The sequence below is a fragment of the Mizuhopecten yessoensis genome, unplaced genomic scaffold (assembly GCF_002113885.1).
Source record: "Mizuhopecten yessoensis strain PY_sf001 unplaced genomic scaffold, ASM211388v2 scaffold9023, whole genome shotgun sequence".
NCBI lineage: Eukaryota > Metazoa > Mollusca > Bivalvia > Pectinida > Pectinidae > Mizuhopecten > Mizuhopecten yessoensis.
Window position 1 is genome coordinate 1,186,084 of NW_018407840.1, and position 10,858 is coordinate 1,196,941.

A 10,858-nucleotide genomic window follows, 5' to 3' on the forward strand; every position below is an offset into this window, starting at 1 on the left:
CTTTTACAGTAGGCGTTGAAAACACACTTTCCTCCACATGGCACTGCAATATCAAGAGTTAATGGATGTGTAATAGTTATGTTATATAATATCAACTATCTAACATATTTTTATAATCATAATTATAAACAGCGTTCATCTATTGTGCAGACGAGGAAAATATCCAAACACACATATTTAAGTGCTGTCGCCGACGTCAGATAAAGAAATAGGTAAAGAACTTGATATTGTGTTTTTCTAAATCTCATTTTTCCTTTGTTATTATAAATCTGTCATCACAGATATTGATCATTCATGTCAGTAATATTAGTAAAAAGAAATGAACTAGATGACTGTAGTTCAGAATGTTTCTACGACCGAAAATGTATCCTCGAAAATTCTCTAAAATGAATTATGCAATAATGATCAAGGTTAAGAAATAGATCAACAATAACATCCTATATAAATTTGATGATACGTATTAAAGAATACACGTAACACACACACAGGAACGCGTTTTAAGCTTGGTAATGCCAAAAATAAATTACACTGCATCATACAGCTGCTTCGTCTTTCTCCAACTCATCGGTTATGTTAGGGACCAAACATGTTGGAAATCCCAATTCTCCAAAGTGTTGTTGAAACAGAAAGTCAGGTATTTAACTTACCATCACATCCATCCTTGTAAGGGTTTCCGATGTATCCCTCATTACAGATGCATCTGTTGTCTTTAACATTACAGTAGGAGTTTGTCGGGCAACTTCCACCGCACGGAACTGTAAAAATATATGGTTATTAGCGTATAACAATTGAAATGCTTTGAAATAGATACCAGAGATATTAATTGTCTTTTCTTTTGTCGTGAATTATTTCATGTATCGTGCAAGTATGGCTGAATGACTTGTATTTACAGGGGTGTGAATAAAAAATGAATGATGTGTCAAATTAATTATAATTAAGGCGAAAACATTCCATATTTTGAAACGTTAGGAAGATGCCAACGTCCGTTAACAATTTCGTTCATTTTGACGTAAAACATATTGGTATTGCTACTTTTGTAATATAAAGTAAGTTTATATTAAATCATCAGCAGTACACTTACACAAAAAAATATAGTATATGTTTTGCAGCAAAAATATCACATTTTATCATACTGATATTGCTCTTTGTCAACCCGTGTCAATTGAAAACGTGACCAATGTCTCTGAACAAAATATTGGGTGAATTGTGTTGTAATGTAATTTTTTAACGACCATATGCGTATAACGTCTATGCTAGATATTACATGTGTTTATTTTTACCAGGCGTTATCATCTTAAGCGTTAACAATGTTAGTTTTCGTCCATCTAATAATAAACCATCCATTCGAATTCAGTTACCACCTTTTATCAAATGATTTATTATCATTGAACGTCACAAGCATTTATTTAGAATACAGCCATACTTCATTACAATGCCATAATTTGAGGGTTTCGAGGCACACTAGAACGTTGTAGCTGGATACTGTGATATCGCGGATTATAAAAATAACGTTCGTAGTACCCCTTGTTCCAAATTTGTTATGATAAGTGATTCCCTATTAACGAGTTGTGTTAAGGTTATATTCTTTACACATGATTAAATGATATCCTGTGAATAAACTCACTAAAGTGAAATTCAATACACGGTCATTAACTCTAACAATATCGCTTATAAACTGAAATGCACACACAAATATGGCAGACTAGATAACTACCCAGAACCATTTAGATATATTTACATATTCACTGCACGTTCCTCTAAAAACATAGTTTGAATAAATTGCATTCATAGAAATATCAACGCAATTTTATCAGCGTCATTCTGAAGCTCCTCCACCGCCCTGATTTACATGAGACAACCGTTAAATTGGACATTTTGGTGACGTTACGCTATTCAAGGAATCTCGTTTGAATTGTCGACACAGACACTTCAATATCGACAACTTGTCGGAGTTTTGTATTAGGGTCAAAAAGAACTAAACAAAAAGAATGCAAATATAAGTATTAAGATAGGCTTAATTTAACACATATGTAACCGATTTGCGTGCATACCAGCATCGAATTGAAAACAAATGTCGTTAAATCCTTATGACATTGTAAAGATATCACAGTAGATATATCTCTGCGTATAACGAGACGCTATGAGATATTACTGTATACTTACGTTCACATCCCTTATATGGGTTTCCCTGGTATCCACTGTTACAGTAACACTTGTTGTCGGATTCACGACAGTAGGCATTATCCTTACATTTGTTATCACATGGGACTTTGAAATACAAAAATATAATTACAGTTTTAGTAATTGCCAGCCTAATAGGGTAAATTAGCATTCCCTTGTCTAGAAGATTACTAGCTTTGAAGAAAAGCAAATGGAATATCACGCGGTAAAAGTTTTCATATCATTGAATGAATAAGATTGATATTATCTTTTAATAGAAATGTTCTTTAACCTGAGCTTTTGATAGCATATATGGCCATTGAAAACCAATATTAAGTACCGTTGCGTTTCTATCAAAATAATTGATGAATGTCTACAAATGTTTAAATATAAATATAAACTTATTGTCAATAAGTATTGAATTAATCTAGTCAGACAAAATATAATATGACACAACATATTCTTACATTCTCATAGGTTGGATCATAATCACATAAAGGTTGATGATTTGAAAAAAATGATTTTGTGTTACTTTGTTTAGAAACAGCGTGTTAGTATTTTGATGACGTCAATCTAATTGTAACATCACAATGCTCTCTGGAAATGCAGTACTTAACAGTTTCCTTACATTCCATTATGTATTCATGAACAACAACAGTATACTTATATATGTATTTTATTCATCAAGTAACGACTATTTTTGTTGAATGTGAGGCTATATGGACTTAATACGCAATCTTGATCTCCACTTTGTCTCCTTTAACATATCGTTCGCCGTTCCATATTGCCAAACATTTATCTCAATATAGTCAAAAATTGATAAATTTACAATATGACGTATAAACAAACACATGCTTCGACTTACAGTGTTATTTTTGTATGTACTTACTGAAACATTTGGTTGTAGCACTCCCGCTATATCCGTTGTTACATTCACACTGGTTTGTTACTTCATTACAGAAAGCATTGGCGATACATTTACCTCCGCATGGCACTGAGTTGAAAATAAAATATAGGTTTTATAAATATAAGGTTATAGAGTATATTAATTTTTAAAAGGTAATTTAAAATATTATTTCTTCCGGATAATATAATATCCATTTTAGTCTGTCCAACAGTTAATTTCTTAAAACTCAATTAAATGTAAAAGTGGAATATTGTTTCCTTGTCAAGGAAAAAATTGAAGGATACATGTTACTTTACTTGTATTTGTGGTAAAATTGATTTACATGATATTGTAAAATTGGTTATATACCCCTATGCAAGGTTTCTGTATATTTTCAATTGCGTCAGGAATGAATTATCATCGACTGAATATCTTTTCACAAAATACATATTACACGGTTCTTACACCGGAACTCTTTAGAAAGAAGGGGAAAATACAGTAAAACAACATATATTTAAGACAAAATCAATTTTCATTAATAAAAAAAATAGCTTTGTGTCGTAATAGACAAAATACTTTAAGAGCATCCACTGTGGCAGAAATGACCCAGTTGATTTTAGAAACAAAACTATATCACTATGAATATTACAAATTATAATGATAAATGTCATACCGTCACATCCGACGCTAGAGTAGGGATCACCAACGTAGGTTTTCTTACAGTAACATACGAATGACTCGACGTCACAAAAGGTATTCGGTCCGCATTTGTCCCAACATGGTTCTGAAATGATAAAGTATATATTATGCTTTAGTATTGAAAACAACATAGGTCTTATAAGTAATAACGACAGTATGGTCCAGAATGGCTCACCAAAAATCAAATTTCAAAGAGAAAATATATCTTTCATAATGATTCATTGCACACAGACCTTTTGAGTTGTGTTCGAGGTTATGTATAATAACAAGACACATACCATATTTATATTTCGCTGGAATTCTATTATTGTAATGTTCAAACAAATTCACCATAGCATCAACACGAAAGGACAAGATATCAAATTAATGCGAAAAGATAACATGTTTAACCGAATAAAAACCAAAACAAAGGACAACATATCAATTACGAAGCAAAACCTGTATATATATAATAAATAGGTAAAAAGGTTCCAAGCCTATGGATGGTACTTACGATCACAAGGATGTTGGCTGTCGCCTTTGTAGCTTGGTTTACATACACATCGTCCGTTTATCAGGTTAGCATTTTCACAGCACCAGGTTTTCGTCCCTCCGGAGGATCCTCCCCCCATTCCCCCACCACCATGATATGGGACTGGAGCGTAGTGGTCGGCCACTGGATATAAAACATTATATTAATCCACAATTTATACACGTTAATCGAAGCAACATTTCTGTTTTTACTTTGGATTATTTTGTATTAGAATATAGCCAAGCTCGCAATGACTGTGTTGGATGTATGAAAAAGATAGCCTATTGCATTAATAATAGCGGATTGTTTTTTAGATTAATTTTCAAAACAAATTATCAAATATGATCTTCTCCATTATGTTTGAAATGTCTTACTTTAACAATGACTACGAACTATAGTAACAATGTAAATGTCACAAATTTATACCCTTCAAAAGTACCCAATATCACCATTGTAACGCAAATAAATGTTAATTGTAATACAACAGATATACACAGACAATAGTGTACCAACAATAGCTTGTGTTATTAATAGAACAACTCATCTGAACTTGTGAGAGACTGACTTATTCCAACGAAATGGTGCTGGATTACACTTGACGGATTGTAAGTCTGCGATACTGCGAACTATAAGCCGACAATACAGATAATTATACTTTTGTTTTTAAATCACGTAAATCATTACTAGTCCTGCATACTCTATGACATTCATCATCGAATTTATCAAATCTTACGCTATCAGAACGTGATACCTAATGGTGTTATTTTAGTGGAAAGTGCTTCGTATAAACAAAGCGATTTAAAAAAAAATATATATATAAACCTGGATTTGATGATATCAGATGAAATTTCAATGAAAACAAAAAAAAATATAACAAATTGATCAGAGATTGGCGTAAGAAATAAATATCCCCACCTGTGTGAGATCGAACGTATCACTTCACAAAAGTAAGTACAGTGGCGTGCTACATTTAATAACCCAATGCTGTAATGAAGAGTAGCAACAGAAGCTAAAAATCGCGTTCCCCCTGAGACGATATTTTAAACAGAATGAACTATATATAAATATATAGCCAAATGTAATATCTTTTGCTATTTAAATATGAAACTCAATTGTAACCTTGAAAACAAAACTGTCATTCGTGTTATTACCGCCCCGATATATTGGAGCATCAAATAAGAAATAAATAAACAAATAAAATTGAAATCAGAAATAAATTAAATTGATTTATATAAATCGATCATTTTAAAAACCATTACATACTATATTGATAAGTAAATTGTTGAAGATAACAGAAATACACATCAGCAGTTGAGATTAAACTTACAAGACGAAGCGACCAGCGTCAAGGTGCATATCCACAGAATGAGACCCTTGGACAGTTTGGGGAAAGCCATGTTTTCGGAATGATGATTGAGCCCGTTTTGCAGACAGATATCTTCCTTTTTATATAAAAGATGACAGCTTGTACTGTTATCCCTTCGTGTCAACAGTGGCATATGGTGGGAAAGGAAATTTTACGTGTAATTTATTTTCTACAAAGACCTTTGTCATTTCGATGAAATATCAGGTTTTAGAAAAATATGATTATGCAAAATAGTATACAATTAATGAGCATATTATACAAATATATGAAATCGCCTTAGTATGATTTGCCATACAACCAGATGTGGTGATAAGTTTCGTCGAAGCAGTGCGTCTATCTAAAATAAGTAACGCTGTTTCCAATAATCGATGCAGGATAATTGAAAGGTGGACCACTGACTTATATACATTAGGAAACTTCAGATTTATTTGTTTGTGAGTCATTTATGACTATGGTAAGCATAAGTGAACTATGTAAATGGTCTACGCCTGAGACAGAAAATAAAGGCAAGCAACATGAGCGTACATATCCCTCACTTTATATAGTCACAACTTAAACTCTAAAACAAAATCGTTTTCTTCTATATAAACATATTAATTTCAAGATTACATGTACTAACGAAGAAGATAATTTGAAAATCAAAACACACATATACCTACATCTCGTCGAGAATGTTAACTATTAGGTAGCAAATATTCTACGAAAAACAATTAAAAGAAGATTAAAAATGTCTATTTATGCAGGGTAATAATGTAGTCGTTTAATAATCATACATGTAATTTCTCTTATGTGAACCACTTTATCTCATTGGTGTTTCTTGAGGGTTCGTTGTCACTATAAGTTTCTGGTTCTCTCTTCGAAACATAACATCTTATCGATTTACATGGTGGTTGTCTTTGCTGAAGCTAATACCCTTCTGGAACACCTATCTTTATTTTCCTTATTCTTTTAAAGGTATACTATACCATAATTTTTTTCCATAGGGAAAACAAAATAAATAATAAACCAATTGTCACGCACAAAAAAAAATCGAAAATTTGGTTTCATGACCTAAAGCATTTGCCTTCGCCCTTGAAGAAGGTCTTGAGTCCAATTATTGGTGGTGTATGTGACGATTGTTTTATGATTAACCTTTTTGAAGGTTTTCATATTTATCTTTATTTTGTTCATTATATCAAGATTGATTTCTGATCTCTGACTTGTTTTCCTTGCCTTAAAAAACATTAAACAAAAGGTAGGGAGGAAACCAGTTCCTCTGTTGCTTCATATCTATTTAGGTTTTTATGATATAGCAAGAAATGTAAAACAGGAACATAACAATCAGAAAATTACTACAATCTCCACTCGCCTAATTGTGTTGAAAACTGGTACATATAGGTTGGATGAGTGGTGTGCTTGTTATGTGTTCGTTTTCTAAATGCTCATTTATTATTCGTTACGATACCTGTAAATACTATACAGTGTTTTCACAAGGACTTTTGCCATATGCGAGATTAGAAGACATGACTTGCCGTCAAAGGCCCGTTGTACTACAAACCGTGTTGTTCGCGCCCCCTCTCCATCCTAACACATTCGTATACACACATATGACACTTATCGTTGTTAAATTAAGGACATTTGTTGGTCACCATTGATTTGAGATATTTATATTCATTGTTTGCAGACAAGTTTTAATTAACATTATAATGCAGTATAATAAAACAAAAACATTCTACATTTGCTTAATTCTGAATTATTTTCTTGTACTGGCAAGTTTACTAGATTATAAAAAACAATGGCATCCTATAGCAAAAACCCACCAAAAGGTTTTTAATATAACTGTCGAGCAAGCATTTTTTTAATCTTAAAGGTTTGCAAAAAAATAATCCTTATAACGATAGAGGCGCGGTAACATTAGCATAAAGTCGATGTATTTAAAATCTTGCACATATGTTGGTTATGACATCAATCAATCACATCTCACCCTAATGACACTGCTTTTTTTTAAATATATGATTGAACGTTTGTATATATATATATATATGTCGCAAAACACAGTTACTTCATTCCGATTGGTCTTCAACATGATCAATACATTTAATAACGAGAAGATAGCATTTTACTTATTATTTTTCTGAAATATTGTATTCAATGCGGTTTCCATCAAGCACGCAAAAATGAAATATGCGACGCTGTTAGAAAGAAGTTTCAGTGATGAGCCTTATTAAGAACGGTGAGTGAATAATCAATTACTAACTTAATTAAAATTGTAAAGCATAAGTAAGCATTGGCATATTTGGATGATTGACAAATAAGTGTAGCTGGTTCATATTCTTAAACATAGATAAAAAAAAATGTATAGGTCTTGTGCGTACTTATAACATTATGACATTTTCTCTTTATTATAACAAACGAATGTTTTGTGGATGAAACAAAAAAAAAAAAAATGCTAGCCAACGAACGAACGTTTTGTTGATGACGAAATACGTTGTTTAGAGAACGAATGAACTGCGACCTTTACAATTTGTCTAACGTTGCAGGAAATTGTCCCTTGGTCAACACACAAACATCCATCGTTCACATAGCAATAGAAATAAAGAGTAATAAAACATAGTTACTGTTGTTTTTAGTATTCGTTGTCATGTATATATATTTAGTGTCTTAATGTGTCTATTTCAAGGTAAAAGTTGATAACGAGAACGATAAGAGCGTGATTACACGAAGTCAATCAGCTCATTAATATATCCTAGATTTCCTTAAGGGCATACATACAGCCTTGCATCGAATATATTTTACTGTTAAATTTGACTCTCTTATTTTATTTGTTATAGTAAAAGGTATATGATTTGTTCATGCCTTAAAACTATCCATATGTATAACGATGATGATATTTCTTCTGATTGGACTGTAGATCTACCGTCCCAAATGTAACTAAATGAAGGCATTTATCCAAAACATCATACACCTTATTTTATAGGTGACGGATGGCAGTATGTTGCTTGTGAAGAATGTGAAAGTGGTCCCGATAATCATAGTTTATAATTATTGTCATGTTAATGACATGCTATGACCTTAGTAAGAAGAATCAGTCGTGCTTTAATTACTCCAACACGTATATCACCTGCAAAGTAGCGTAGTCTATATGTTAAAGGTAGATACAATGTAACTCTAACAGCAACCACAGGACGATGATTAGCATATTACCATACCTGCGTTTTTAACTTAGAAAACTGTTGCGATATTCAATTTGATTTACAAAAAAATACCATTTACATTTCGTTTGTAAGTCAAAAACAAATTTCATAATTTATTTAAATGATAAATCAACAAGATTAACTATTTCTTCTTTTTCCTTTTTTTCGAGATTTGAGATATATTTGGAATTTTCGTGTTAAAGTGCAATCACTTAAATCATATAATTTTATTGAAATAAAATTGACAAACACGTCGAATATACAAATTAAATGTTCAAGATGATAAAGAAATCGTGCAAAACGGCTGTTTTGGTTTGCTAGGTCATTTTGTCAGAACGACATTCGAAATGTAACGTAAAAGATTGTAGGGACATTTTCATTCCCATGTTTACAAGTCGTTGCCATCTTGTTCCGAATCTCCTATCATGGAAAATGTACTAGCTGCTCTCTCAAGTATATGGTATAATTTGAAATGACGAGTGTATCGCTATAGCATTCAGTTTTAGGCGTTTTATCAACATCCGTTAACATCAAGTACAAAGTTTAGGAAAACCCAATAGAATGACGTTCATGCTATCGTGAATATCAGCACCTTAACGTAAGAATAACACGTAGACGACAAGGTGCAGTTCATTTGATTTATAACGCATATATGGATCATCAGAAAAAGGCATACGGTCGATAACGAAGAGCTCGATTAGACTTGAACTCTGTAGTATGGCGGTTATGTTAAGTCCATATATCATCCAGATCGCCTGTAATTTTTTCCTTTTTCACAAATACACCCATCCGTTCCGTATGGATTACCCTTCCATCCAACGTCACATGCGCATCTGTTTGTGCCGTGGTCACAGTGGGAATGGGGAAGGTTTCTACATCGTCCATCACATGGTACTGTAGGTTTCAAGAAAAAGGTTATAGCTTGGGTTTTTTTATTTTTCATAAAAGGACAGTGCTAATTAGTAATAAAAAATCAGAAATACTGACGATAGGATTTTTCACACAGAGAACAAAGGTTTTAATTATTAACTTTTTAATGGTATACTGTATCTCAGGGAATTTTCGTTAAGTCAAATGTTTGAATGTCAGGGGTAAAATCTATATTCACCAAGTATCAATTTTGCTTCTCACTTGTAAGCATTTTTTGGGCTAAACAACCGCATAATTAAACGGTGACACGAATCCCAGGTATATAGTTATAGTATTGGTTTTATCATTATCATTTGCATAACGGCCTATAGACACACGAGAGGTTAAGATGGCCAAAAAATGGTGAAACATTTGTTTTAAACACCAAAGACAGAATCAAAACGACGCCAAACACAACGAAAGAATTAAAGACAAACGTGAGCTTGAAACAGTATGTTATTAGTTACACAAGTTATTTTTCCCTGTACATTATTTATTGTTGGGTTTAAACAAATTAGAGCTGACTACATGTATATAAAGCGATTTTAGGCTAATTTGTCAAGTCTTCCTCTTACTTCCACATAACTTTGTGGCGTCTCCTACAAGTCCCTTGTTACATTTGCACGTGTTGGAAACACTGTCACAATCGGTGTTGTACACACAAGACCCATTGCAAGTCACTGTATCAAAAATACAAATTGAATAAGAAATCACATTCAGAAAAAGTCATTGTCTACCACATAACAAATACATTAATGACATTTTTTGACACTCCTTTGAAGTTTTTGGCAGTTTTATCAATGAACGGCAAGTAACCGATAAATACAATGCTGTTCAAATTGCAAAAGAAGAACTGTATAAACTTACATACATAAAAAGAAAATCACTACATTAGTAGAAACATTTATGCTTTAAATTATTATTATATTGTGTAGTTGGTTAATTTCGCAAGGTTAATGTTTCGTGTTTGTCCAAATCAGAACTGAGCAACATAACCAGATAGAAATATCGTGGTTAGGATAGCAATTTTGGAAGTGTTAATTAATTTACACGTGTTTTATCAAAGAAAAAGTAAAATAATTATGATATTGAATTGTTTTATCTTTTGTTTTCGGCGGTGAACGGTGAACAAATATTTTTCTACATTTAAGTTT